Source organism: Saccopteryx bilineata, chromosome 2, assembly GCF_036850765.1.
Source record: "Saccopteryx bilineata isolate mSacBil1 chromosome 2, mSacBil1_pri_phased_curated, whole genome shotgun sequence".
In the NCBI taxonomy this organism is placed as follows: Eukaryota; Metazoa; Chordata; class Mammalia; order Chiroptera; family Emballonuridae; genus Saccopteryx; species Saccopteryx bilineata.
The window spans coordinates 363,059,533-363,087,262 of record NC_089491.1 but is presented as its reverse complement, the minus strand read 5'-3'; the positions used below and the strand labels follow the sequence as shown (position 1 = coordinate 363,087,262).

Genomic DNA, 27,730 nt, shown 5'->3' with positions numbered 1-27,730 from the left:
CTAGAGATAGTTTTGTATATGTATGCATCTTTTATGCTTTTTCTCCATGTAAGATGCCTGCCAATTTGGGAGAGGAGGGTAGGTCTTTTAAAATTCTCGTGTTTTTCTGACTTCTATATTGTACTGTACCTGCCATGTATCCTTTTTTTTTCTTTTTTTTTTTTTGTATTTTTCTGAAGCTGGAAACGGGGAGGCAGTCAGACAGACTCCCGCATGCGCCCGACTGGGATCCACCCGGCACACCCACCAGGGGGCGATGCTCTGCCCATCCGGGGCTTCGCTCTGTCGTGACCAGAGCCACTCTAGCGCCTGGGGCAGAGGCCAAGGAGCCATCCCCAGCGCCCAGGCCATCTTTTGCTCCAATGGAGCCTTGGCTGCGGGAGGGGAAGAGAGAGACGGAGAGGAAGGAGAGGGGTAGGGGTGGAGAAGCAGATGGGCGCTTCTCCTATGTGCCCTGGCTGGGAATCGAACCCGGGACTCCCGTACGCCAGGTCTACCATTGAGCCAACTGGCCAGGGCCTAAATATGTTTCTGATAAGTCAGAGTATCTTACTGTGTTTCAGTTCTGCTTGGCAGTAATTGACCAGACTTACATGGGGACTGTCTCCTTTACAAGAGGCATGTATGATACATTCCTAATGTGTTTTTGGCACTTTATCCATTTTGCTAATTTATGTTAACTGCCTAGCTCCTATAGAGATTTCAGTTTAAGACCTTTGATGAATTCTTCAATATTAAGATATCTTATAGGCTATTTTGAATTTGTTTCCATGGGTTGTGATCTGTAAATTGTCAAAAGGAAAAATAAGGGAGCATTTAGTACTTTACTTGATAAATTTCAAAATACTGTATGTACATTTAAAATACATGTCTAAAGTTTAGGAAAAAAGTAGTATTTTCATTATAAACTTTATGATGTAGATATGTTGTTTTATATTTTAAATTGCCCATTTATATCAAGGCAGTTTCTTGTAAAGATGCATCATCTAATGAGAATAGCTAGAGAGACCTATAATCTTGATTTTTCTGTAGAAAAGTTGGTTAAGAATAAGGACTGAGCCTGACCAGGTGGTGGCGCAGTGGATAGAGCATCAGACTGGGATGCGGAAGGACCCACGTTCGAGACCCTGAGGTCGCCAGCTTGAGCGCGGGCTCATCTGGCTTGAGCAAAAAGCTCACCAGCTTGGACCCAAGGTTGCTGGCTCCAGCGAGGGGTTACTCAGTCTGCTGAAGGCCCGCAATCAAGGCACATATGAGAAAGCAATCAATGAACAACTAAGAAGTTGCAACAAAAAACTAATGATTGATGCTTCTCATCTCTCTCCATTCCTGTCTGTCTGTCCCTGTCTATCTCTGCCTCTGTTAGAAAAAAAAAAAAGAAAAAAAAAAGAATAAGGACTGAAACCTGGGATTGAAGTGTGGCTTTACCACTTATAGACTTTGAAACTTTGGTAAATTAATCTTTGAATCTCAGTCTTCTTTTTTCTTTTTCTTTTTTTTTCATTTTTTCTGAAGCTGGAAATGGGGAGAGACAGTCAGACAGACTCCCACATGCGCCCGACCGGGATCCACCCGGCACGCCCACCAGGGGCAACGCTCTGCCCACCAGGGGGCGATAATCTGCCCATCCTGGGCGTCGCCATGTTGCGACCAGAGCCACTCTAGCGCCTGGGGCAGAGGCCACAAAGCCATCCCCAGCGCCCGGGCCATCTTTGCTCCAATGGAGCCTTGGCTGCGGGAGGGGAAGAGAGAGACAGAGAGGAAAGCGCGGCGGAGGGGTGGAGAAGCAAATGGGCGCTTCTCCTGTGTGCCCTGGCCGGAATCGAACCCGGGTCCTCTGCGCGCTAGGCCGATGCTCTACCGCTGAGCCAACCCACCAGGGCCTCAGTCTTCTTATGTATAAAATGGGAACACTGAACGTACAGATCTCGCCTGACTTGTGGCATAGGATAAACTGTCGACCTGAAATGGTGAGGTCACTGCTTTGAAACTCAGGGCTTGCTTGGTCAAGGCACATATGAGAAGCGACTAGTACAAGTTAATGTATCCCGCTCCTTCCCCATTGCCTTTCTCTCTTTAAAATCAATAAATATATTTTTTTAAATTACAGATCTCATAGTATTATTATGAGAATCGTATGAGTTATTTATTATATGTAAAGTGTTTGGAACAGTACCTAGCACTATTACTTCTACTATTTATTGTTATTATTGACAGAGGAATTTTACTTCTTGTCTTTGTTTCCTCAGCTCATGAATGTATAGGATTTACTCCATGGTTTTGTTTAGTTCAAAATTTTATTTCTGTAATCTTGGAGAACTAAGTTTTAAAATATAGGTTGAATTTTGTATCTTTGATGACATTTTAGCAGTTTTTGATATTAATTTCAGTAGTTTAGTAGATTGTCTAGGAGAAAGTAGAAAATGTTTTATTTAATTGTAGAATGAAAAAAAGACTGACAGAGAAACTCCCAAGTGTTGATGAGAATGTGGATCATATATTACTAAGTGTGAAACCAGGGTGTTACAGCCAATATGATTGTACTTAGAAAGTTAAATACACTGTACCAGCAATCCCACTGCTAAGAATTTACCTAAGATAAATGAAAACACATGTGCTTACAAAAGACTTATATACAATAAATATCTATACTAACTTTATTCACATTAGCCAAAAAATGGCCACAACTCAAATGAACATCAACTGATGAATGGATAAACAAATTTGTGTTGTGTTCAATTATGAAATAAAAACCTATGGGGAAAACACTCGAAAACTTCAGGGACACATAAGAAAAAGATAGGAATCTAATTTGGATGCCTCTTATTTCTTTTTCTTCTTGTAAGTGGAAGTGTTGAGAGTGACATCCTTGTCTTGTTCCTGATTTTAGGAGGAAAGTTTGTTTTTCATCATTAAATATGATGATACCTGTGGGATTTTCTTAGATGCTTTTTATCAGATTGAGGAAATTCCATTCTTTTTCTGATTTGTTGAGAGTTTTTATCATGAAAATGTGTTGGATTTTTAATTTGTACTTAATAAATATTAGTGGGAAAATTAGAGAACCAATATGAAAGATGAATTAGAGAAAATGAAACTAGAAACAGTCCAGATAGGAGGTTAATGCATGAGTCTTGGTAAGATATGATTAAGGCCTGAACTAGGTGATGATCAGCAGTGGATAGAGGAAGAGATTCTAATCTGTGTGGATCTATGATTTTATTAGATTGATATTAAAGGAGAAAAAGAGAACCTGACCTGTGGTGGCTGTAAAGCCAGTAGCCATAGCCGCCTGGCCATGCAGGTTTGCATTTGATTCGAACAGACAGTAGTGAAACAATGGAGCCAAGAACTGGTGGTCTATTACCTTTAATCCTAGCTTGCACTAGGCAGGCAAGAAATATACACCAGTGGGAAAACACTTCCCTTTCCATTCAGGGCTCCCAAAGCCACTGACTTATTCGAGTTTCCTAGAATCAAAGATTCCTACCTCACCAGCCTTATTCACCTCTGTTTTACATCTCCTTCTCCGCACAAACTGCGCAAACTGGCTTCTCCTTTAGCACTCTGCCATCTTGGCTGCTTCTCTTCTCCACGTGGCCTTTCTCTGCTTTCTTTCTCTGCTCTCCTACAGCATGGGCTCCTCCTAGAACGTAATCACTCTTCCCCTGGAACAATATGGTCTCTCTTCCTTTTAAAACCTTTTGGAATGAAAGCCCTCCCCCAACACATATATATTTAAAAAAAATTTTTTTTTAATTCATTTTAGAGAGGAGAGAGAAAGGGAGAGAGAGAAGGAGAGAGAGAGGAGAGAGAGACAGAGAGAGAAGGTGGGGAGGAGCTGGAAGCATCAACTCTCATATGTGCCTTGACCAGGCAAGCCCAGGGTTTCGAACTGGCGACCTCAGCATTTCCAGGTCGACGCTTTATCCACTGCGGCACCACAGGTCAGCCCAACACATATTAACATAATCATGCCCATTCCAAGCAAGAAGGGCAACTAATATCACCTGGGTGACGGGCTTCCATGTGGGCAGCACCATCTTTAACAAAGTGAGCATAGTATATTTTATCTGCCTAACAGTGGCGCAGTGGATAAAGCTTCGACCTGGAATGCTGAGGTTGCCGGTTCAAAACCCTGCCCTTGTCTGGTCAAGGCATATATGGGAGTTGATGCTTCCTGCTCCTCCTCCCTTTCTCGCTCTCCCTCTCTCTCTCTCTCTCTCTCTCTCTCTCTTTCTCACTCATGCTCTCTCCTCTAAAATGAGTAAATTAAAAAAAAAATAAAGGAGAAAAAGAGAAAGGGAAAAAATTCAAAGGTCATGTCTAGTTTTCTCCTCAGAGACTCACAGTGCTATTATCCTGGCTGGGAAATACAGGATGAATTTGCTGAGTAGACTTGCTGAGTCATATGGTAATTCAATGTTTAGCTTTTAAGGAACTGCCAAACTGTTTTCCACAGTGGTTTTACCATTTTATCTTCCCACTATCAATGCACAAGGGTTCTCATTTCTCTACATCCTTCCCAACCCGTTATTTGATGATTTTAGTCATCCCAATGGCTGTGAACTACATCTCATTGTAGTTTTTAATTTACATTTATTTTTTGTATGTGTGTGTGTGACAGAGACAGAGAGGGACAGATAGGAAGGGAGAGAAATGAGAAGTATCAATTCTTCGTTGCAGCAGCTCAGTTGTTCATTGATTGTCCTCTCATATGTGCCTTGACTGGGGCAGGGGGGGGGGAGCTATAGCAGACCAAGTGACCCCTTGCTAAAGCCAGTGACCCTGGGCTCAAGCTGGTGAGCCTTGCTCAAACCAGATGAGCGGTACCTAAGTGGCGACCTCAGGGTTTTGAATCTGGGTCCTCTGTGTCCCAGTCCGATGCTCTATCCACTGTGTCACCACCTGGTCAGGCTACATTTTTTTAATGAATAATAATTTTGAGAAATTTTTTTCATGTGCTTATTGACCATTTGTATATCTTTTTGTAGAAATGGCTATTCAAACCTTCGCCCATTAAAAATTTTTTAAACAGCCTGACCTGTGGTGGCGCAGTGGGATAATGCGTCAACCTGGAACACTGAGGTTGCCTGTTCGAAACCTTGGGCTTGCCTGGTCAAGGCACATATGGGAGTTGATGCTTTCTGCTCCTCCCCCTTCTCTCTTTCTCTCTCTCTCTCTCTCTCTCCCCTCTCTCTAAAAAATCAATAAATAAAATATTAAAAAAAATTTTTTAAATATTTAGTTTGTCAATTACCTTTGCCCATTTTTAATTGGGTTATTTAACTAGGTTAACCTGACTAATCATTCTTTATATACTGTATTCTGGGGCCCTGGCCGGTTGGCTCAGTGGTAGAGCGTCGGCCTGGCGTGCAGAAGTCCCAGGTTCGATTCCCGGCCAGGGCACAGGAGAAGTGCCCATCTGCTTCTCCACCCCTCCCCCTCTCCTTCCTCTCTGGCTCTCTTTTCCCCTCCCGCAGCGAGGCTCCATTGGAGCAAAGATGGCCCGGGCGCTGGGGATGGCTTCTTGGCCTCTGCCCCAGGTGCTAGAGTGGCTCTGGTCGCAACAGAGCGACGCCCCGGAGGGGCAGAGTATCGCCCCCTGGTGGGTAGAACGTCGCCCCCTGGTGGGTGTGCCGAGTGGATCCCGGTCGGGCGCATGCGGGAGTCTGTCTGACTGTCTCTCCCCGTTTCCAGCTTCAGAAAAATACAAAAAAAAAAAAAAAAAATATATATATATATATATATATATATGCTGTATTCCGTGTACGCAACTCTTATTAGATATATGATCTGCAGTTCTTCCTTTCATTTTTTTAAAAATTTTTTTTATAGGGACAGAGAGAGAGAGAGAAAGAGGGATAGACAGGGACAGACAGGCAGGAATGGAAAGAGATGAGAAGCATCAATCATTAGTTTTTCGTTGCAACACCTTAGTTGTTCATTGATTGCTTTCTCATATGTGCCTTGACCACAGGCCTTCAGCAGACCGAGTAACCCCTTGCTTGAGCCAGCGACCTTGGGTCCAAGCTGGTGAGCTTTGCTCAAACCAGATCAGCCCACGCTGAAGCTGGCGACCTCGGGGTCTCTAACCTGGGTCTTCTGCATCCCAGTCCGATGCTCTATATACACTGCACCACCGCCTGGTCAGGCTGGCCTTGCAGGTTGTCTTTTTACCTTCTTTATTCTGTTTCTTAATGTACTTTTTAATGGAGAAATTAGAGAAAAATTGTTTAAGTTTGATGAAATCCAATTTATCTGTTTTTTTTCTTTGATTGTATGTGCTTTTGGTATCATCTGAAAAACTGTTGCCTAATCCAGAGTTGTGCAGATTTTCACCTGTTTCTTTCCAAGAGTTTTATAGTTTTGTCTCTTGGTTTTTGGTCCATTTTGACTTATATTTTATACATGATATGAAATAAAGATCCAAATTCATTCTTTTATATTTAGATATCCAGTTGTCTCACTAACGTTTGTTGAAAAGACATTGTTTTCCTGTTGAATGGTCTTGACTCCTTTGCTGAAAATCATTTGACCATAAAGGTATATGGGTTTATTGACCCATGCATTTGACCATAAGGTTTGGATTCTTAATTCTCTTCTGTTGATTTATATGTCTGTCTTTATGACAGTAGCATCCTGTCTTGATTACTATAGCTTTGGGTAGTATGTTTTGAAACTGGACCAGGTGAGTCTTCCAATATATTCTTGTTTATTTTTTTTTAAACAGAACATGATTATAGTTCTTTCTTTCTTTTCCAAGTGGGAGGAAGGGAAATAGAGAGACAGACTCCCGCATGTGCCAGGACTGGGATCCACCCAGCAACGTCTATCTGGGGCTAATGCTTAGTCTATCTGGAGCCATGCTGGCAACTGAGCTATTTTTAGCACCTGAGGCTGAGGCTTCCAGGGAGCCATCCTTAGTAACCTCAGTGTCCTGACTGATGCACGCGAACCAAATCAAGTCATGGCTGTGGGAGGGAAAGAGAGAGAAAGAGAAGGTGGATGGATTGGGAAACAGATGGTTGCTTCTTCTGTGTGATCTGACTGGGAATTGAACCTAGGCCATTCACACACTGGGCTGATGCTCTACCACTGAGCCAACTGGCCAGGGCCATGATTATATTTCAGTACACAAGCTGGGTACAACCAAGAAATAAAACACCACAGTAAAATAATAACAAAACACATGGTATTTCATTTGCAATGCATGTTGTTAATTTAATTTTTGTTTTTTTGTTAGAGAGACAGGAAGGGGGAGAGGTGACAAGCGTCAACCTGTATTTATGGCACTTTAGTTTTTCATTGATTGCTTATCTTATGTACCTTAATGGGGTGAGGTTTCCAGCTGAGCTAGCGACCCCTTGCCCAAGCAAGCCAGCAACCTTTGGGCTCCAGCCAGTAACCTTTTGGTTCAAGCCAGCGACCTTTGTGTTCAAGGGAGCAACCATGGGATTATGTTGATGAGCCCATGCTCAAGTCTGGGATGTTGGGGTTTCAAACTTGGGACCTCAGAGTCCCAGGTCAGTGCTCTATTCACTGCGCCACCACCAGTCAGGCAAGTATTTCATTTTTAAAAAGATTGTTTGGTCTATTCTCTGTCCCGTAGAGTTATACATGTATTTTAGGAACAACTTGTTTCGTTTCTACAAAATGACAGTTTAGATTCTTCTAGGGATTGAATTGAATCTATATATTATTTTAGTTAATATTGCTATCTTAAAATCTGTTCCAACTCATGAATGCAGGATGTTGTTCTGTTTATTTAGATTTTTAATTTCTTTCAACAATGTTTTGTCATTTTCTAACTTTTATTTCTTTGATTAAATGTATTCCTAAGTACTTATTTTAACGTTATTATTTTTATTAAAGATTTTTCTGCAAGCCAGATGCAGCTATCAAAAGAGCCACATCTGGCTCGCGAGCCATAGGTTCCCCACTCCTGGTTTAGGGGATACACAGAAACATTAAGACTTTTAAGGTAACACAATCAAAGATGTTTACAAATCTTCTAGGGTTTATCTTCCCTCACTAGCCTAGAGGTATTTTACCTCTGCAATTTGGCGAAACTGTTGTAAGGGGTACCAAAAAGCTGAAAAATTGGTGTTGATGTTCAGGGAGGAAAGGTCACGTCCTTACTTTGGGTAGGGGAGGGAGAAGAATGTAGAAGTTTCTGGCTTGCAAGAACAGTGGGCCATTTAATTTTAAATCTACAATAAAGGTTAACCGAGAAACTTCTTCTCTTTCAATGGGAGACTGAATTTACATACCACCTTGCACTGATTGTAGTTCCTTCCCCTTCCTGGAATCTTGAGACTAAGTACTTATTTTATTAAGACTTATTTTTTAGCCTGACCAGGCAGTGGCACAGTGGATAGAGCGTCGGACTGGGATGCGGAAGACCCAGGTTTGAAACCCCAAGGTTGCCAGGTTGAGCATGGGCTCATCTGGTTTGAGCAAAAAGCTCACTAGCTTGGACCCAAGATCGCTGGTTTGAGCAAGGGGTTACTCGGTCTGCTGAAGGCCCGTGGTCAAGGCACATACGAGAAAGCAATCAATGAACAACTAAGGTGTCACAATGAAAAACTGATGATTGATGCTTCTCATCTCTCTTTGTTCCTGTCTGTCTGTCCCTCTCTTTGACTCTCTCTCTCTGTCTCTGTTTAAAAAAAAATTTTTTTTAATGGAATTATTTTCTTAATTTCATTGCAGAATGTTCATTACTAGTGTATAGGAGTATAACTGATATTTGTGTATTGATGTACCTTGGGACTTTGCTGAGCTCATTTATTCTAACAGTTTTTAGTGGATTTTTTAGGATTTCCTGTATATATATAAGATTATATCATCTGTGAATAAAGATTATTTTACCTTTTCCTTTCCAATCTGGATGCCTTTTATTTCTTTTTCTTGTCTAATTGTACTGCCTTGAACTTCCAGTACAATGTTAAATAGAAGTGTTGAGAATGACATCCTTGTCTTGTTCCTGACTTTAGGAGGAAAATTTTTTGTTTCTTCATTAAGTACATATAATGCATATGATGATGTGGAGTTTTCATAGTAGATGCTTTTTATCAGATTGAGGAAATTCTATTTTTCTCCTGGTATGTTGAGTGTTTTTATCATGAACACATGCTCCATTTTGTCAAATGCCTTTCCTGCTTTTATTGAGGTGCTTATGGTTTTTTTCCCTTTATTAGTATTGTATATTGATTGATTTTTATTTATTTATTTTTTATTTATTTTTTTCAGAGGCAGAGATAGATAGGGACAGACAGACAGGAATGGAGAGAGAGAGAGATGAGAAGCATCAATCATTAGTTTTTTTGTTGTAACTTTTTAGTTGTTCATTGATTGCTTTCTCATATGTGCCTTGACCACGGGCCTTCAGCAGACCGAATAACCCCTTGCTGGAGCCAGCGACCTTGGGTCCAAGCTGGTGAGCTTTTTGCTCAAGCCAGATGAGCCTGCGCTCAAGCTGGCGACCTTGGGGTCTTGAACCTGGGTCCTTCTGCATCCCAGTCCGACACTCTATCCACTGCGCCACCACCTGGTCAGGAGATTTTTATTTTTTTATTATTATTATTTTTTTAGATTTTTTTTTTGTACTTTTCTGAAGCTGGAAACGGGGACAGACAGTCAGACAGACTCCCGCATGCACCCGACCGGGATCCACCCGACACACCCACCAGGGGCTACGCTCTGCCCACCAGGGAGTGATGCTCTGCCCCTCCGGGGCGTCGCTCTGCCACGACCAGAGCCACTCTAGCGCCTGGGGCAGAGGCCAAGGAGCCATCCCCAGTGCCCGGGCCATCTTTGCTCCAATGGAGCCTCGCTGCAGGAGGGGAAGAGAGAGACAGAGAGGAAGGAGTGGGTGGGGGTGGAGAAGCAAATGGGCGCTTCTCCTATGTGCCCTGGCCGGAATCGAACCCAGGTCCCCCGCACGCCAGGCCGACGCTCTACCGCTGAGCCAACCTGCCAGGGCCTCAGGAGATTTTTATATGTTGAACCACCCTTCCTAGAATAAATTTGCTTGGTTGTGGTATATTTTGTTGAGAAATTTCACACCTGTATTCATAAGAGATAATGATCTAGAATTTTTTTTTCTTGTGATATCTTTCTCTGGTTTTGTATGAGGGTAATACTGGCCTCATAAAAATGAGTTAGTGTTAATTCTTTAAATATTTAGTTGAAGTCATCAGTGAAGCCATTGCATCTGGGGCTTTTTATTGTTGAAAGTTTTTCAATTATTGATTTAGTCTCTATTTGATATAAGCCTGTTGACATTTTCTATTTTCTTGAGTCAATTTTGGTAAGTTTTATAATTTTAAGAATTTGATAATTTTGTCTAGATTATCTAATTTGTTGGTCATACTATTATTACAGAATTCTTTTTATTTCTGTAAGATTGGTTGGATTTTAGTAATTTGGCCTCATTTTCTCTAGCTAAAAAGTCTTGTTAACTGTTATTTTTTCAAAGAACCAACTTTTGGTTTTACTAATTTTTCTTTTTTAATTAAGTGAGAGGCAAGGAGACAGAGAGACAGGGCCTTGATTTTTCTTTATTGTTTTTATATTTCACATCTTGTTTATCTCTGCTTTACTAGTATATTTTTATATGTTTGTTTTAACAGCCATTTGTAATTCTTGTGAATTCCTTATTAATGGAATTTGCTTACTTTTTGTTTTTATTGGTTTGTAGGAATTCTTCATATATTATGGCATATGTTAACAAAGCTAAGACCTCTAGAATAATGTTGATTAATAGAAGGTATTAATCTTATCTTTCTTGGCCCTGGCCAGTTGGCTCAGCAGTAAAGTATCAGCCCGTTGTGTAGAAGTCCTGGGTTTGATTCCCAGTCAAGCACACAGGAGAAGCGACCATCTGCTTCTCCACACCTCCCCCTCCTCCCTCTCTCTCTCTCTCTCTTTCTCTCTCTTTCTCTCTCTCCCTCCCCCAAGCCCCAACCATGACTTGAATGGTTTGAGCAAGTTGGCCCTGGGCGCTGAGGATGGCTCCATGGTCTCACCTCAGGCGCTTAAATTAGGTCAGTTACCAAGCAACTTAGCAGTGGTCCTAGATGGGCAGAGAGCATCAACTCCAGACGGGGTTTGCCGGGTGGATCCTCGGGGTGCATGTGGGAGTCTGTCTCTCACCCTCCCTGCCTCTCATTAAAAAACAAAAATCTTTCTTGACTGTAATAGCAATGTATTTCACCATTAAATAGAATAGTAAGGTTTATAAAATTTCATCTTTCGAGCAGGAGTCAATAAAAATGTTATATATTTCATAAAAAATCACTTAGGTAGTAGTGTGTTTATATAATAGAATACTACTTAGCAATAATAATACAATAACCCTTTGAGTAGTATCATTTTACAGATAAGGAAACTGAGACAGAAAAGTTAATTGACTTATCCCATAGCATATATCTAATAAGCAAGGGAGCTAGAATTCTGTTTTGGCTTCAGAGGTGATGCACTTAACTGTAGTGTAAAATCAACCCTTGTTCCTCAGAGGTCCAGCCTAGTACATTTCCCTTGAGGCAAATACTACTGCACATTTGTGGAATAACATTCCAGACACTGTCTGTGCATGTACAGATATGTACACACACACATATTTATATCCCCATATATTTTTCCTGCCTTTTTTTTTATAATTAAAAATTTTTTCCCTATTGAGAGAATAGAACCTGTGTGTGACCTTTGCACTCTGGGATGATGCTGTATTAAGCCACTTGGCCAGGGCCGCCTTTTTTTTTTTTTTTAACTAAACATGTCTGTTACACTGTTTTCAGCCTTTGTTTCATTTATTTTAAGTGTGTCTTAAATGAATGGATTTGGCTTTTTTTTTTTACCCAAAATGAAGATTTTAATCCGCATAATTTATTCATTCCAATTTATTTTTATCAAGATTTTTTTTTAGATTTTATTCATTTTTATTGGAGACAGAGAGACAGAGAGAGAGAGAGAGAGAGAGAGAGAAGAGGGGAGGAGCAGGAAGCATCAACTCCCATATGTGCCTTGACCAGGCAAGCCCAGGGTTTCGAACTGGCGACCTCAGGATTCCAGGCCGACGCTTTATCCACTGCACCACCACAGGTCAGGCTTTATCAAGATTTTTAAGGCTTACATTTGTCATACTGTTTTTTTTGTTTTTTTTTTTAATTTTATTTATTCATTTTTAGAGAGGAGAGAGAGAGGGAGAGAGAGAAACAGAGAGGGAGAGAGAGAGGAGGGGGGAGGAGCTGGAAAGCATCAACTCCCATATGTGCCTTGACCAGGCAAGCCCAGGGTTTCGAACCGGCGACCTCAGCATTTCCAGGTCGACGCTTTATCCACTGCGCCACCACAGGTCAGGCTGTTTTGTTTTTAATTATGCTTTTCCAGCCCTGGCCAGCTAGCTCAGTGGTAGAGTGTTGGCCCAGCATGTGTAAGTCCTGGGTTCGATTCCCAGCCACAGAAGTGCTCATCTACTTCCCCACCCTTGCCCTCTCCTCTCTCTATCTCTCTCTTCCCCTCCCACAGCCAAGGCTCCATTGGAGCAAAGTTGGCCCGGGCGCTGAGGTTAGCGCCATAGCCTCCATTAAGGTGCTAGAATGGCTCTGGTTGCAATGGAACAATGCCCTGGATGGGCAGAGCATTGCCTCCTAGTGGGCATGCTGGGTGGATCCTGGTTGGGTATATGCAGGAGTCTGTCTCTCTGCCTCCCCACTTCTCACTTAAGAAAAAAAAAATGCTTTTCTATTGTCTTTTTCTATGTTTTTTTTGTTTCCTGTTTACTCATTCTGATAGTTTTTTATCCTTTTTCTGTTCTACTAATGGTTATCCTTCTGGAACAAAGTCCTTTAGGTTTATTAATGCAGTTTGTTTTTTCCACTATGCTTTGTTTTTATTTTCTCATTTTTCTGTTTTATGGATTTATATGAAATGATCCATTAAAATGAATTAAATAATCTAGTATTTTAAAGCACTATATTTGTGCTATTAAATGTGAAATTTATTTAAGTTGTGTTATTAAATCAACACCTGAATCAGTTATGCTAAAATTTCACATTACATAATCTAATTTGTCATTTTCAAATTTTATTATAGACAAACACCTCCATTCTGCCAAAAAGAAAGAAAGAAAACCTAGCCTGACCTTTGGTGGTACAGTGGATAAAGCAGTTCGAAACCCTGGTCTTGCCCAGTCAAGGCACATACGAAAAGCAATTGCCACAAGTTGATGTTTCTCCTATTCCCCTTTCTTTCTCGCTCTTCCCCCTACCCGCACCATTCCCTCTCACTCCTTCTCCTCTCTCTAAAAAATCAATAATAATAATAACAATAAAAAGAAAGCCCATGAGCAAGGTATATGAATAGCACATTTCTTCTTGGTATGGTAAGGATGTGAGATTTAGTTCCAAACGTGATTATTTTTCTCTAGGAGTTTTTATTGTAATGAAGATAAAGTGTTGCCAGTTTACACTGGTTTTCTATTCCTTGGTCAGGTTGTATAAACAGCAAAATTTATTCTTTGTTATTTTTCATCTCTTCACCTGCAAAAATCCTGTAAAATAGATTATTTTATGCAAATATTAGGTAAACACCAAGGTACAGTTTGGTCTTTTGTACTGAAGATGCTAACATTCCTGTTTCTAATCTTAATTACATAGATTTCATTTAGTGCTTATTACATGTAAGATATTGTGAAATGAACATAAAAGTTTCACATCATTAGTGTAATTGGAGCAAGAACACATACATAAAATGGTAACTAGTAAAGTTGTATAATTAGGGCCTTTCTTGAAAAGAATATTACCTGTATCTCTGTAAAATAAAAAAACTGAAAAGTAATCCATGCATTAGGGGAACAAAAATTTGAAAGTTAGAAACAATTCCTGGAGGAGAAATTCCAAACACCCCCTCTTTCTAATGTATCCTATAGATTATTTTTGTACATATAGATATATAGTTTCTTATTTTTATATAAATGGTTATGTATTTATACATCTGTGTCTTGTTTTGTAATAAAAACTAATCTTCATATATTTATCAATGCCCCAAATTCAACTATTCACAATACTGCCCCACGTATGCTCTCTTACCCACCAACCCTATGAAGTCCTTAACAATATTATCCTTCCTTTTCATCTTTCTCCTTCATTTCAGTTTCAAGTACCAGATAGAAGGTGGTTTAGAGAGTTGATTTCGTATTGCCCACCATTAATTGACCATGAGATTTGGGGTGGAGCATGTGATCTTTTAGGACCAAATAATCTCTTAATTTTTTCCAGCCCTAAAATTGTATAATATATAATGTTTGTAAGTAGGTTCAATACTAGGCAGCAAACCAATTCTGTGTGGATTAAGACTGATGTGAGTTCCTGTAATGTCAATTTTTTTTTTCTTTTTTGTATTTTTCTGAAGCTGGAAACAGGGAGGCAATCAGACAGACTCCCGCATGCGCCCGACCGGGGTCCACCCGGCACGCCCACCAGGGGGTGATGCTCTGCCCATCCGGGGCTCCGTTGCTACTGGAGCCACTCTAGCGCCTGAGGCAGAGGCCACGGGGCCATCTTTTGCTCCAATGCAGTCTCGGCTGCGGGAGGGGAAGAGAGAGACAGAGACAGAGAGGAAGGAGAGGGGGAGGGGTGGAGAAGCAGATGGGCGCTTCTCCTGTGTGCCCTGGCTGGGAATCGAACCGGGACTTCTGCACGCCAGGCCAACGCTCTACCGCTGAGCCAACCGGCCAGGGCTCATATTTATTTTACTGATGATATTTCTCAGTTGTATTTATCATTCTAGTTATTGGTAGAATGATGTGTGCATGCGCATGTGTGTCCAGGGAGAAATAGTAAATAGTATAATCTCTCTCTGATGATTCTATGTAAAGCTATTAGGGAAAAGGGTGTCATGGTATTGAAGTGGTTGTTTAAGACCAACAATGCCCTATCTGTGAAAATTGGAAGGTTCTTATTAAAAGATAGACTACCATGAAATCATTGCCTTTCACCCAAGTAGCATTTCTCAAGTAATATTGAATGCAGGGTGGGGCAAAAGTAGGTTTACAGTTGTGAGTACATGATACACAGTTTATTCTTGTATTATTTTTTTCCATATGAACTACTATGAATCTAATTTTGTCCCACCCTGTATATTGTGATTATCAGTACCCTTTCCCCATCTTCTTTTCGCTTTGACTGATGTTATTGTCAATTATTTGACGTTATGCAAATGTGGGACAGTTACTTAATTCTAAAAATTCTCTTTTGGTGAGATTTTAAAATAAATTACATTGGGTTATTTATTCTAGTTTCATCAGCTTTCTTACATGTATGTTTTAATTTGAGCAAAAGGATACCACCCACAAAAATTGTGTATGCCCTTATGTTCAACCCTAAATAGCCAAGTAAATGATCAACTTCTCTAGTCTACTTTTGTGGAACCAGAAACAAATTAGATGTCATTTGCTATTTATAGGATAGTTAATTTTTTTTTCTGTTCTCTTTTAGTAGAAAGGATATGGTAAATTACTATATTTTCCCCTAAGAACAGATTGGATATTTTTAAATGTAACCTAATAGCCTGTTTTGTTTGTCTTGTTTTGTTTTTAAAGAAGATTGTATTTGCCCTTGCAGAACATTTGGTCCTGTCCAAAATGTCTGTGGAAACTTTTTCATCCAAGCTGAAAGGTTAATATTTGGTCCTGTGTAAATAAATGTCTATGGAGACATTTGGTTCATGTCAACCCATCTACCTCACCCTAGGTGCCATTACCAGCTAGGGTAGGCTACCAAGGCAAGAAAGGTTTTTATTGGCAATATAGCCACACCATAATTATTGAACCAATAAAACATGGTAGTATTTTTATGTATTAATCCTGTAAACCAAAAGTATAAATAAATGTTATGAACTATTTGAACCCAGGGTTGTTTTCTAAGTCTGGGTGTTTTGGACAGGGCCAAGTTTCGAGTACTTTGGGCTTAGACTAATGAAAAATGTAGTTTTATAGTACCTCTAAGAACTTGTTACAATCAGGACCACTGGTGGCGCGGTGGTGGCACAGTGGATAAAGCATCGGCCCAGAACGTTGAGTTTGTGAGTTCAAAACCCTGAGATCTCTGGCTCTGAGTGAGGGCTCGCCAGCACTGTGTTGCAGGGGAATCGTTCACATGATTCCAAAACTTGCCAGCTTGAGCCCCAAAATTGCTGGCATAAAAAGCCCAAGGTCGCTGGCTTGAGCAAGGGGCCACTGGCACGGCCCTGGTGAAAGAACATATGAAAAGCTTGATGTACAGCTAGAATGAAAGCAACTACTAGTTGATGCTTCTCTATCCCTAACAGAAGGAATCAATGCACAATTAAAATGAAAGCAAACAAAAGTTGATGATTTGCACCCTCTCTCCCTCAAAAAAAAAAAAAAAAAAAAGGGAAAGAAAAACTTGTTACAAGTGTTGATACTTTTTAGCCTGACTTGTAGTTTATCAAATTGTTAGTCTGGACTGAGAAATCTTCTCTGTGCTGTTTGTTTTCCTATAGTTTTTCAGGACAGCATTTAAAATTGGCCAAGACTCTAATTTGTCAGTTTTATACTCTGTTGTAGTAATATTCTTTTTTTTTTTTTTTTTTGTAGTAATATTCTGATGGGGGTGCAGGTCAACAAAGATGGTGTAAATTTTTTGTAATAAAGTACTTGACTTTTGGGAATTTGAGAATGTATGGAAAATAAACAATTATGCAATGAATACTGTTAACTCTAGCATAACAGTGTAATGATAATTCAAGGATTTCTAACTTTATTGGAGTTTTTATATTTTTATACATATAATTTTTCATCTTTTATGTCTTCTAACAGTCTGGAGAATATGCAAAATATTGTTGGGTCTTTTCATCTTTTTTTCCTTATAGATATTGAACATGATTATTGTTGAAAATTTGGAACATGCCGAACATATAGACTTGTGAGTGTTGTTCCATAGTATTAGCCTTAACTGCCTAAAAATAATTGCGCTCTTAGCAAAAACTATATTTGTATAATTTTTTTCTTTATATATAAAATTATAAATACAGAAGATTCACAAAACAAACATATAGTTTAATGAATTATTATGAATAAAATTTCCTTGTAATGACTACATAAGACATGGAACTTCAGCCCAACCAGTGGTCGCACAGTAGATAGAGCATTGACCTGGGATGCTGAGGTCCCAGGTTTGAAATCCTAAGGCCACTGTCTTGAATGTAGGCTCAACCAGCTTGAGTGCAGGGTTGCTGGCTTGAGCAAGGGGTCACTGGCTTGGCTTGAGCTCTCCTGTCAAGGCACGGATGAGAAACAACCAATGAGCAACTAAACTTCTGCAACTATGAGATGCTTCTCAGCTCTCTCCCTTCCTGTCTCTGTCTTTTATAGTAGATTATGCTTTTATTATATTTAAGAACTGTTTGACTAACCTACAGTTATAAATTTTTCACCTGTGTTTTCTTGTAAATGTTTTATGGTGAACTTTACATTGAAATAAATTAAACATTTTGAGTTAATTTTTCTCTAAGGTGTGAAAAAAGAAATAGAACTTCACTAGCCACTCCAGAAGTTCTTCTACATGTCTCACCCCATTTACCTTCTTTTTCCCTGAAGTATCCACTATCATATCATTTATAGTAATAAATTCTAGGAATTTATTTATAGTTTTATTATCCAAGTATGCATCACTGTATTCTGCTGTTGCATTTTTAAGAATTATTTATATATTTTGAATACAGATCCTTTTTCAGATATATGATTTGAAAATAATTTTTAGCCCTGGCTACTTCGTTTAGCGGTGGAGCCTCACTCAGTGTGTAGAAGTCTTGGGTTCGATTTCCAGTCAGGGCACACAACAGAAGTGACCATCTGCTTCTCTACCCTCTCCTCTCTCTCTATCTCCTCCCCTCAAGCTATGGCTTGAATGGTTCAAGCAATTTGGCCCCAGGTACTGAGGATAACTCCATAGCCTTGCCTCAGGCACAGTTGCGGAGAATGGAGCAGCAGCCCCAGATGGGCAGAGCGTTGCCCTGTAGGGGGCATCCCAGTTGTATCCCAGTCTGTGTATGCAGGAGTCTGTCTCTGCCTCCCTGCCTCCCACCTCTCAATTAAAAGTAATAATAATAATTTTTTTCCAGTCTTTGGCTTGACTTCATTATTTTCTTGTTTTTTTCTTTTTTTTTTCCGAAGCCAGAAACAGAGAGTCAGTCAGACAGACTCCCGCATGCACCCGACCGGGATCCACCTGGCACGCCCACCAGGGGGCGATGCTCTGCCTATCCAGGGCGTCGCTCTGTTGTGACCAGAGCCACTCAAGCGCCTGAGGCAGAGGCCACAGAGCCATCCTCAGCACACGGGCCAACTTTGCTCCAATGGAGCCTCGGCTGCGGGAGGGGAAGAGAGAGACAGAGAGGAAGGAGAGGGGGAGGGGTGGAGAAGCAGATGGGTGCTTCTCCTGTGTGCCCTGGCCAGGAATCGAACCCGGGACTCCTGAACGCCAGGCTGACGCTCTACCACTGAGCCAACCGGCCAGGGCTATAAAAGTCTTTTGCAAGAGTAAAAGTTTTTAATTTTAATGAAGTTCAAATTATTAATTTTGCCTTTTATAGTAGATTATACTTTTAGTATATTTAAGAACTGTTTGACTAACCTACAGTTATACATTTTTCACCTGTGTTTTTTGTAAATGTTTTATGGTGAACTTTACATTGAGATAAATTAAACATTTTGAGTTAATTTTTCTCTAAGGTGTGAGCTATGAGTCAAAAGTTTTCATATAGATGTCCAATTATTGTAGCACTATTTTTCAGAAAAGATGATCTTTTCTGTGTTGTGCCTTTGTCAATATCAATTGACTGCATATCTGTGTGGGTCTATTTATGGACTTCTGTTTTGTTTCATAGGAATGTGAGTCTATCCTTTCATCATTACTACACCATCTTGATTATTGTAGCTTTATATTGTCTTGAAATATGGCAGAATCCACAAGCTTTATAAAAATTGTTTTGACCATGTACATTTTAGAATTAATTGGTTAATATCTACAAGAAATTATGTTGGATTTTGATTGAGATTGTGTTGAATCTATGAATCACTGAATTTTTGGATCAATTTGGGGAGGATGGACCTCATAACATTGAATTATTCAGTCCCTCAACGCAGTACATCTTCCCATTTCGTTGACTGATTTCTTTCATCAGTGTTTATTGTTCTTACTATATAAAGCTACTCAAATATTTTTAGACTTATATTAAATATTTCATTTTCTTCCCTTGCTGTTTTGAACATTCCTTGGGATGTGTGTGTGTGTGTGTGTGTGTATTTTTCTGAAGTTGGAAACGGGGAGGCAGTCAGACAGACTCCCGCATGTGCCTGACCGGGATCCACTCGGCACGCCCACCAGGGGGTGATGCTCTGCCCATCTGGGGCGTTGCTCTGTTGCAACCAGAGCCATTCTAGCACCTGAGGCAGAGACCACAGAGCCATCCTCAGCGCCTGGACCAATTTTGCTCCAATGGAGCCTTGGCTGCGGGAGGGGAAGAGAAACAGAGAGGAAGGAGAGGGGGAGGGGTGGAGAAGCAGATGGACACTTCTCCTGTGTGCCCTGGCTGGGAATCGAACCCAGGACTCCCACACGCCAGGCCGATGCTCTACCACTGAGCCAACCAGCCAGGGCCTCCTTAGGAATTTCTCATATATACAATATGTCAGCAACTAGAGACAGTTTTATTTTTTCCTTTTTGTTACATCTTCCCTTCTTTCCTATTTCATGGACTAGAATTTCTAAGTAGAATGTTGAATAGGAATGATTAGAGTGGACATATTTAGGGGAGAGTTTTCAGTTTTTAATCATTTAGTATAATGTTAGCTGTAGGTTTTTGTAGATATCCTTAACCAGGTTAATGGTGTTTCTTTTTTTTTCCTAGTTTTTTGAGAGTTTATATCATGAATGGATGTTGAATTAGTCAAATCCTTTTTCTACTTTTATTCATATGATTATGTGTTTTTTTCTTCTTTAGTCTGTTTAGAATAAAGAATTATGTTGATTTGGGAGTGTTAAATGGGCCTTGCATTTCTGGGATAAATCCTACTTGACTGATGTATCATTTTTCTTTCTTTCTTTTTTTTTTTTGTTTCTTTGGGTTTTTTGTTTGTCTGTTTTTACAGAGACAGAGAGAGAGTCAGAGAGAGGGATAGACAGGGACAGATAGACAGGAACGGAGAGATGAGAGGCATCAATCATTAGTTTTTCGTTGTGCATTGTGACACCTTAGTTGTTCATTGTTAGCTTTCTCATATGTGCCTTGACCGCAGGCCTTGAGCAGACTGAGTAACCCCTTGCTCGAGCCAGCGACCTTGGGTCCAAGCTGGTGAGTTTTTTGCTCAAACCAGATGAGCCCGCACTCAAGCTGGCGACATCGGGGTCTCGAACCTGGGTCCTCAGCATCCCAATCGGACACTCTATCCACTGCGCCACCACCTGGTCAGGCTAGTGTCATTTTTATATATTGCTAGATTTTACTTGCTAATATTTTAGTGAGGATTATTGCTATTATGTTCATGAAAGATAGAGGACAGATATGTTTATTTTTTTGTAATTGTTCTTGTCTGGTTTTGATAGGGTAAAAATGGCCTCATACATGAATTGGAAGTATTTTCTCTCTTAGAAGCTTGAAGAGGTTATGGAAAATTGGTGTTATTTGTTATTTTAATGTTAGAGTTTGATAGTAAAACTGTCTAATTTAACTGGATTGGAGTTTCCCATGCAGAAATATTTTAAGCTCTGAATTTAACTTCTTTAGTATATATATGACTATTCAGATTATTTATTCTTGGGTGAGTTTTGGTAGTTTATATCTGTCAAGTACAGGTTACTTTATACTGTCAAATTTATTAGCTTAGAGCTGTTCATTCATTGTATTTCCTCATCCTTTTAATGCTTTAGGGTCTATAGTAATATCTACCTTTGATTTCTGTTTTTGGTAATTTGTGTCTGTTCTTGCTTTCCTTGGTTAGTTTTGACAGGTGTCTTTCAGTCAAAAAAGACTGCCCCCCACAAACACAACTCCATACACCTTTGGTTTTATTGACTTTTCTGTACCAGCTTTTTGTTTTTTAATTTTACTGATTTCTACTGTTATTTAATATTTTCTTTCTTGTATTTATTTTTGGTTTATTTAAAGCTTTTCTCTTTCTAGATTAATATGGGAGCTTAGATTATTGAGTTGAGATATGTTTTTTTCTAATATAGCATTAAGTGCCTTAAATTTCGTTTCTTTTTTAAGTGAGAGGAGGGGGATAGTGAGACAGACTCCCACGAGCGACCCCGCTGGGATTCACCCAGCAACCCTCATCTTGGGCCGATTCTCAACTCAACAGAGCTATTTTTAGCCCCTGAGACTGATGCTTGGACCAAGGAGCTATCCTCAGTGCCCTGGGCTGATACTCAAACCAGCTGAGCCATTAGCTGCAGGAGGTGAAGAGACAGAGAAGGGGGAGAGAAATAGATGGTTTCTTCTCCTGTATGCTCTGACCAGGAATCGAACCTGGGACAGCCATACACTGGGTTGATGCTCTATCCACTGAACCAGCAGGCCAGGGCCAAGTGCTTTTCAATTTTTGTGTGAGCATTGCATTAGCTGTATTCTACAAGTTTTATATTGTATTTTTATTTTTATTCAATTCATATTATTTTCTGATTTCCCTTGAAACTTCTTTATTGACTCATGGGTTACTTAGAAGTATGTTACTTAATTTCCAAATTATATGTCTTTTTAAAAAAAATTATTTTTCTGTTACTGATTTTAAATTTGATTATACTCTGGACAGATAACATTTATATGAACTGAATTTTTTTTTCTTTTTTCTTTCTTTCTTTTTTTTTTTTTTTGTATTTTTCTGAAGCTGGAAACGGGGAGAGACAGTCAGACTCCCGCATGTGCCCAACTGGGATCCACCCCGCACACCCACCAGGGGGTGATGCTCTGCCCCTTCGGGGCATCGCTCTGCCACGACCAGAGCCACTCTAGCGCCTGGGGCAGAGGCCAAGGAGCCATCCCCAGCGCCCAGGCCATCTTTGCTCCAATGGAACCTTGGCTGCGGGAGGGGAAGAGAGAGACAGAGAGGAAGGAGGGGAGGGGGTGGAGAAGCAAATGGGCGCCTCTCCTATGTGCCCTGGCCGGGAATCGAACCCGGGTCCCCCGCACGCCAGGCTGACGCTCCACCGCTGAGCCAACCAGCCAGGGCCTGAACTGAAGTTTTTAACACTTAAGATTTGTTTTATGGCCCAGAATCTGAATTGTCTTGGTATGCTCATATGTCATTTAAAAAGAATATATATTCTGGCCCTGGCTGGTTGCCTCAGTGGTAGAGTGTTGGCCCTGCGTGTGGAAGTCCCAGGTTCGATTCCCAGCCAGGGCATATAGGAGAAGTGCTCATCTGCTTCTTCCCCCTTCCCCCTCTCCTTTCCCTCTATCTCTTTCTTCCCCTCCCGCAGCCAAGGCTTCATGGGAGCAAAGTTGGCCCGGGTGTTGAGGATGGCTCCATGGCCACTGCCTCAGGCACTAGAATGGCCCCAGTTTCAGCAGAGCAACGGCCCAGATGGGCAGAACATCACCCCCTTGATGGGCATGCCAGCTAGATTCCTGTCGGGTGCATGCAGGAGTATGTCTGTCTGCCGCCCACCCTTCTCACTTCGGAAAAAAATAAAAAAGAATACATATTCCTTTTTTGTCGGGTGTGGTATTCTAAAAATGTCATTAGGTCAAGTTGGTTGATAGTGTTGTTCCTTTGTGTTACTGTATGTATTTTCAGACTGCTTTTTAAATGAAGTTTCTGAGAGAGAAGTGTCAGAGTCTCCCTGTATAATTCTAGACTTATTTTTCTTCTCAGGTGTATCAATTTTTGCTTCATGTAATTTGAAGGTCTTTGGTCAGGTGAATACAGATTTCAGATTTGATGAATGAAATCATGTTATTATATAACATCCTTCTTTATCCCTTGTGATTTTCCTAGCTGCAAAATCTGTTTTAATATAGATATCTATTTTCATTTAGTCACTCCAGCTTTCTTTTGTGTAATGTTTTGCATGTCATTTACAGCGTATCTGTTGGCAACATATTCTCTTAGCTTTTCCTCATCTAAAAATTAATTAATATCTCACTCTCTATCTCTATCTCTGTCTTTTACGGCCTTTATTCCTGAAGACTTTTGCTAGATAAGAGATTCTGTTCTGGGTTGGCAGGTCTTTCCTTTGATCACCTTAAAGATATCATGGCACTTGCTGTGGATTCTATTGTTTTTCATGAGAAACGTGTGGTCATTCAAGTTTTAGCTTATCTTTATTTTTAAGCACTTTTTTTTACCTTTTTTTATTTACTAATTTTAGAGGAAGGGAGACAGACAGACAGAAACATCAGTCTGACTGGGGATTGAACTGGCAACCTCTGCATCGGGACAATGCTCTAACCAACCGATGTATCCAGCCAGAGCTATTGTTAAGCACTTTTATTATGATATGTGAGGCCTAGCTTTTTGTTCTGTCTAGTTTTTGCATTTGCCCTGTTCAGGCTTTGCTGACCTAGAATCTCTGCATTTATATATTTTTGTCAGATTCTTTTTTCCTTTTTTCAAATTCTACTAATACTAAAAATATTTTTTCTACCAATTTATTTTATCTCTTCTTATACAATACCAGTGTGCCGAGACTTAGACAATTTAAAACTGCCCCACAAGTCACTAAAGTGTATTTATTGTTTTAAATCTTTTTTCTCTTTGTTCTTCAGTTTGGATAATTTCTGTTGCTCTATTTTGTTTTTAAGTGGGAAGAGAGGAGATAGACAGGCTCCCGCATGCACCTCCACCGGAATGCACCCAGCAACCCCCTTCTGGGGCCAGTGCTCAAATCAACTGAGCTATCTTCAGTGCTCTAGGCTGATGCTTCTATCCTCAGTGCCCTGAGCCAACACTTCGAGGCACTGGCTGTGAGATGGGGAGAGAGAGAGGGAGGGGAAAAGAAGCAGATGACTGCTTCTCATGTGTGCCCTAATTGGGGATTGAACCTGGGACATCCACACGCCGGGCTGACACTTTATTCACTGAGCCCACTGGCCAGAGCCTCTGTTGCTGTATCTTCAAGTTTACTGTTTTCCTCTCTCATCTCTGTAATGTATATAGTGCATGCAATGATTTTTTAAAATTTCTGATACTGTATTTTTCAGTTCTAAAATGCCCATGTGTTTTTTTGTTTATTTGTTTGTTTTTTGTATTTTTCTGAAGTTGGAAATGGGTAGGTAGTCAGACTCCCTCATGCGCCCGACTGGGATCCACCTGGCATGCCCACCAGCGGGCAATGCTTTGCCCATCTGGAGCGTCGCTCTGTTGCAACCAGAGCCATTCTAGCACCTGAGGCAGAGGCCATAGAGCCATCCTCAGCGCCCGGGCCAACTCTGCTCCAATGGAGCCTTGGCTGCTTGAGGGGAAGAGAGAGACAGAGACGAACGAGAGGGGGAGGGGTGGAGAAGCAGTTGGGCGCTTCTCCTGTGTGCCCTGGCTGGGACTCGAACCCAGGACTCCTGCACGCCAGGCTGATGCTCTGCCACTGAGCCAACCGGCCAGGGCCCCATGTGTTTTTTTTAAAGTAATTTCTAACTCTAAGAACCTATGTCTTTCCAATTGTTTCAAGATTGTTAATCATTATCTCATTTATTATAGTTATAATAGCTGCTTTAACATCTTTATGCAATAATTTCAACACGAGTCATCTCAAAATAGGCATCTATTGGTCCTCTTTTTCCTTGACAATCTTACGAGTTTTTATTTCGTGTGTGTTTATTTGTTTTTACATGTATAGTTTTAGATTTCATCCTAGATATTTTGAATATTATGTTTTATTTCTGAGTCCTGTTAAAATATCCTCAAGAGAATGTTAATTTGTGGTTGGTTTTGTTTGTTTAGTATTTTTAAGCAGATATTAACTGGTTTAGATGGCAAGTTCTGTTTTACTTTCTGTGGCTGGGGTTCTAATATTGATTCTATATACTTAAACCTTCCTTCTCTGTTTGCTCTTTGGATTTTCCTGGTACTGTGCCTCTTAGTGCTGGTCTTGAGCTTGGGCAGTAACATAGATTAGTTCTCTTTAGGTTAGCCTTTGCTACACTTATTTGAGTCTGTTTTACACAACCACAAATCAGTATTTGTATTGGTTTACACACAGAATTGGGGCATCTATTTTCTAGCTCTTTCTTCTCCATGATTTTCCCCATACTCCAGTTTCTAGTGGCCGTTTCCTACTTCCTCTGACCAGGAAAACAGGTTTCTTTCAGAGAGTTTTACACCTTATGATTTTACATTTCACCATAACTAGGGCTGTCCTTAGGTGAAGTGAAGAAGAGAGAGGAAGGGAAAAACAAAAAATCCTTTCTCATACTTTTTGGATGACAAGGGCCCTGTTTCCCAGTGTTGGTGGTCAAAAGGTTTTCACACAGAATTTTTCTGTTGTTGGGGCTAGGGAGAAAAAAATATTGGGGAAGAGGCATTTTCCCCCACAATCTCCAGATCACAGGGTCCTCTTTTCCTGGTCCTTTGGACAGAAAAGGGGGATATGTATAAGAGTTTTCTTGTAAGCACCCTCAACATATTCTTTTGCTCAGCCCAGTCTTAGGTCAGAGCTGGGCATAAAGGAGAGTGGACTCAGAAAACTCATGGTCATTTTTCCAAGCTTTTGCTTCTTTTCCCAATTATTTACTATATATTATTTGTCTGTGGAATATTGGTATTTATCCTTTGGCCTTTAATTTGTTGGTGGATTAGATACTTTCCTAAGTGATTTGAATAATACCTGTATATTTAAGGAATTTTAACCCTTAATTGTGTTGGCTCTGGATATTCAGTTTTTGTGGTTGACTTCAATTTTTGACATAATTTTTAAAATGCTAATAGCCTTTGAACGTTCTTTCTAGTTGGAATATGTATTTTTCTAGCTTAAAAATATTTTCTCAAATTTAAAGTAAAATTTGTGTGTGTGTATGTGTGACAGAGACAGAGAGAGGGACAGATAGGAACAGACAGACAGGAAGGAAGAGATGAGAGGCATCAATTCTTCGTTGCAGCTCCTTAGTTGTTCATTGATTGCTTTCTCATATATGCCTTGAACGGGGAGGGGCTACAACAGACCGAGTCGCCCCTTGCTCAAACTGGCGACCTAGGCCTCAAGCTGGTGAGCTTTGCTCAAACCAGATGAGCCTGCACTCAAGCTGGCAATCTCAGAGTTTCAAACCTGAGTCCTCCGCCCCCCAGTCTGACGCTCTATCCACTGCGTCACCACCTGGTCAGGCTAAAGTAAAATTTCATAGAATTATAGCCTGATCAGGCGGTGGCTCAGTAGATAGAGCATCGGACTGGGATGCAGAGGACCCAGGTTCGAGACCCCAAGGTCGCCAGCTTGAGCGCGGGCTCATCTGGTTTGAGCAAAAGCTCACCAGCTTGGATCCAAGGTCGCTGGCTCGAGCAAGGGGTTACTTGGTCTGCTGAAGGCCCACGGTCAAGGCACATATTAGAAAGCCATCAATGAACAACTAAGGTGTCGCAATGCGCAACAAAAATCTGATGATTGATCCTTCTCATCTCTCTGTTCCTGTCTGTCTGTCCCTGTCTATCCCTCTCTCTGACTCTCTCTGTCTCTGTAAAAAAAATATATATTTTTTTTCCATAGAATTATAAAAGTTGCTATAAAAATTTAGATAATACAGATGTCTAGACTAACAAGTAATGTTTTTCATAGCCTTTGTCAGAGAAAAATGTTAATATTTTAATATATATTTTTCCATACCTTGTTTATAAATTTGAAATATATTTATAGGGCTTAGATTAAAGCCACTTATTTAAAATTTTTAAGTTGTTTATTTAGTTGAGGTATGATTTACATACAATATAGTTGCTTTTTTGACAAGTGTAGACATTTGTGTTCACTACCCTAATCAGGTTATTGAATTTTATCACTCCGAAAAGTTTCTGTGGGTTCTTTTGTAGTCAGTTTCCCTATTCTTTCTCCTACTGGCCCTGGGCCACTATGATCTATCACTTTAGACTAGTTTTACCTGTTTGATAATTTATCAGAGGAATCATATAATATGTACTCTTTTATTTCTGGCATCTTTTGCTGAGCATAATGCTTTGATATCACTCAGTGTTGTTGCATGTATCACTAGCTGATTCCTTTTTATTGCTGGGAATAGTATTTCATCATGTGAATATACCACAATTTTGTTTCACATTTATTTGTTGATAGACATTTGTATTATTTGCAGTTTTGGGCTATTATGAATAAAGCTGATGGTACAAGTCTTTTTTTTGTGCCTGTGCTTTCATCATTTATTTTGAGTAAATTAACTATTAAGGTATTGTTCCATCATATAGTAAATATTCATTTTATGTAATAAGCTTCTTTTAAACTACTTTTCAAAATGGTTGTACCATTTTACACTCCCATCAGCAATATAATGAGTTCCAGTTCCTCATGTGCATTTATCAAATTATAAAAAAAAAATTTTATATGTATTTTGTATAAGTATTAGCTTTGGTATGGATTCCTTGAAGTGGAATTTTTGTGAAATGGTAAGTGCATATTGAATTTGCTAAATTTTGCTGGATTTTTCTCCATAGGATTTGTATTGTTTTTACATTACTACTAATAATGCATATTTCTCTTCTACCCCACCA

General features: G+C 40.1%; 1 protein-coding gene across 2 annotated transcripts in view; it reads left to right on the top strand.

Moving 5' to 3' along the window:
• Positions 1-27,730, top strand: part of TAOK1 (TAO kinase 1) — a 168,800-nt gene that overhangs the window by 21,376 nt on the left and 119,694 nt on the right. Inside the window, exon 1 of one of the 2 annotated variants that reach the window (XM_066263156.1) lies at positions 16,927-16,952. The exons of the other annotated variant lie outside the window; for it this stretch is intronic. The gene's annotated coding sequence lies outside the window, so the exon portion shown is untranslated. Of the gene's footprint in view, positions 1-16,926; positions 16,953-27,730 lie in introns of those variants that run through there. 2 annotated transcript variants of the gene reach the window in all.